The sequence below is a fragment of the Chiloscyllium punctatum genome, chromosome 18 (assembly GCF_047496795.1).
Source record: "Chiloscyllium punctatum isolate Juve2018m chromosome 18, sChiPun1.3, whole genome shotgun sequence".
NCBI lineage: Eukaryota > Metazoa > Chordata > Chondrichthyes > Orectolobiformes > Hemiscylliidae > Chiloscyllium > Chiloscyllium punctatum.
In genome coordinates, this window is record NC_092756.1 from 42,276,160 (window position 1) to 42,279,232 (window position 3,073).

The window sequence follows — 3,073 nt, forward strand, 5'->3', positions numbered from 1 at the left end:
CACTGATGATGATGTTACCTAGCCAAGTAATGAAATGTCTGGATATCAAAGCTACAGCTGAGCAAGCAAACCTACACCCTACATTTTATATTATTTTTCATGTTTATATTGCATGAATCTGCGGTTATTGATCCACAGTTTAGTTTCCCTCCCGAAAGGTAACATGCTGATTTCTCCAGTTGTTCATAGTTCAATGTGATGCATCCAGTGTGTGCATAACGAGAGGGAGCTTGCTTCCCACATCTTGTGTTTATCTGTGCCTTATGTCCAGCATTCATCAATGGCGAGAGCAAGGGGCGAGGGCGAGACCAATATGTAAGTCTTTCCGTGCCCATGCACGGCACCCACATTGGCAATTCTCCACTGTGCATTTCCAGCCAGTTCTCAGTGCCCCTACACCCACGCCCTGCCCCTTTGAAATATCGCCATCATTTTGTGCTGTCTCGCTGTGCTCTTCTCACCATGATGAATTACTTCTATTCAATCTCCTTCAGATTTCATCTGACAAAACGTTCATTAAGAATTCCTTTGCATAAACATGCACTTCGCAGCTCTCGTTATTTGATTTTCCTGGATGTCTTTCATACGAAAAAACGTTCACAGCAACTTGATTTGCAAAAGGAAACCGCACTCCCTTTCATTATCCCAATGCAACCTACATTTCAATACAGTTTAGTCAACAGGCTCAGACCATTCTTTGAAATTTTTGAATAGTGTAAATGCGTATAAACTGACCATTAGCGTTCCAGTTTCAATATGACAGCTGCGATCATCTGAAAACAGCACCACGAAAATGCCGTTGATGACAGCGACGAGAGTGGGATTCGAACCCACGCGTGCAGAGCACAATGGATTAGCAGTCCATCGCCTTAACCTCTCGGCCACCTCGTCACAGAGGCGGTAATGGCTGTGACCTTATGAATAATTGAATTGGGTAAATTATGCAGAGCAGCAGATATTTCTCCCTGGTGTTGGTAAAATGATAAATAACACAGTACGGTTCCAAGACTATGGTCTGACCCCTGGGTTGTGGGGCAAATGCACTCCCACTGTCACACTATGCACACAGTGATCTGAACAAAAATGAGGAAATGAATATGTAACAAGGTCTGTTGAATTCTGTGAAGATTTGAAGCTTTCGGAATGAAGAACCCGAGACAGCAGGAGGTGTTCTTTCAATAAAGAGTTGGATAGAGATCTTAAGGATAGTGAAATCAAGGGTTATGGGGATAAGGCAGGAACAGGATACAGATTGAGGATGTTCAGCCATGATCATAATCAATGGTGGTGCTGGCTCGAAGGACAGAATGGCCGACACCTGCACCTGTTATCTATTGTCTATTAAATTGCCTGTGAGGAATTGTTTTCCAGACTGGAGGTGAGTGCATAGTGCTCAATGTCATTATTCAGAACACCTAACTTCCGCTCAGACGTTTTTGACACGCACTTGTGTACAGAACAGACAATTTCAAAATCCAAAATAAGGCTAAACTGACAATTAAACTCAACAATGCAAAAACCTTGATCTGTATCATGTTCCTGGGCCGTGCGACACCAAGTCACTGTATGATCACAGCAATACAGTGAGCAAGTGTCAGAAGGAATATGAGTGCAGTGCCAGTGCGCATGCTGGGAGCAGCAGGTGACACAAGGGGAAGTGGATTTCCCACAACAGGAACACTTCCCAAACAGAGGACTGCGGTGGAAGAATTCAGAGGGGGTTTATATTTTGGAATTTGATGCCAGAGACACAATGGAGATCTGCCATTGAGCCTATTCAAGATGAAGATTTTAAGATTGCTACAGTTGTAAAACAAAATAAAAAGCTCATGGGTTAGTGAAGGCAAAAGATGAAATTGTACATTTCATCAATCTACCCATCTTTACAATAAGTACCTCACCACTTTCCTCACTCGGGGACAGAACCACTGGTGAAGATGATCATATAATCCCCGTTACTAGCCATGGAATCAGAGAAAGTCGGTTTCCCAAACGTTCAGGTAAAACAAGGAATGTGGAGGTAAGCATTAATGTGTTGCTCCTGTGCTGAAGGTGACCAGTGCACGGTATCTCTGTTCCAGTACAGGTTTAATTTTGAGCCTCACATGGAGCAGCTTCAATTTGTCATCGTGTTGAGGGATCCGGACAGAAGGTGATATTGAGCAAAGCCAAGTTTATGGGAAAATACTCGTGTTTTTGGATTGAGAAACAACCTTTTCTGGATAATGACTCCTTGATCAACAAACATATTGCAAGTGTCTAAAACGTGAAGAGACATGTGTGTAGAGAGAGCCGAAGGTGATTTTTCAGCAGATGAATAACGTTTCCCATGTGCACTGCGTTAAATTCCGGGAAAATAGACATTGAACTGGTTTCATATTACAGAATTTGTTGCAAATTCACAAACGTTATTGCAATAATAAAAAAAGAAATCACATAGGACCGTTTGAATAGTGTATTGAACTGAATTTTGGTCTGAGCATATTTTATCTGAAATGGTGTGCTGCAGAGAAGTACAGAGGGTTAACAATACAAAAGGGCAGAGTCTTCTTGGTGGATTTCTTGGGTGGAGTTAAGAATGTACGAAATATACATAGCATCATGTGAATGTGGTCAAATCTTTAAAGTAAGTGTTGCGTCTCCAAGTGACGATTCAATTCCTACTCATTTGGATATCACTTCCGTCTGCAGTTATTTTACGACATCAGCTCCATTTACAGAGTTTCACCTTGAATAATACGCCACACCTTACCAATCCATGAACTTTTTATACTCAGTCTTATTCAGTTGTACGTGTTCATGAAATATCTTTGTTTCTGAAGTCAACAAATTCTAAATTGTCACGCAACCACACTGACTTTCACTCAATGGTAAATTCTCTCCTTGAACGTTTGTTCGGGTATCTTTTAAAACACTGTGAAATCAGCATCTACGTTTTATTTCTGGAAAGTCGTTCACGATTTAAATAACTCTATTGAGTGGAAGAAACTCTCATCCAAACTTTCCTTAATCATTCACTAATGGTTTTCACTAGAAAGAGGGACTTTCCCCGATTTACTCATTCAAACCTCGC

General features: G+C 41.4%; 1 non-coding gene across 1 annotated transcript; it reads right to left on the reverse strand.

Moving 5' to 3' along the window:
* Positions 1-809: 809 nt before the first annotated feature.
* trnas-gcu (transfer RNA serine (anticodon GCU)) lies at positions 810-891 on the reverse strand. Its single transcript has one exon. It is a non-coding gene; the product is annotated as a tRNA-Ser (tRNA).
* Between the last annotated feature and the right edge of the window lie 2,182 nt (positions 892-3,073).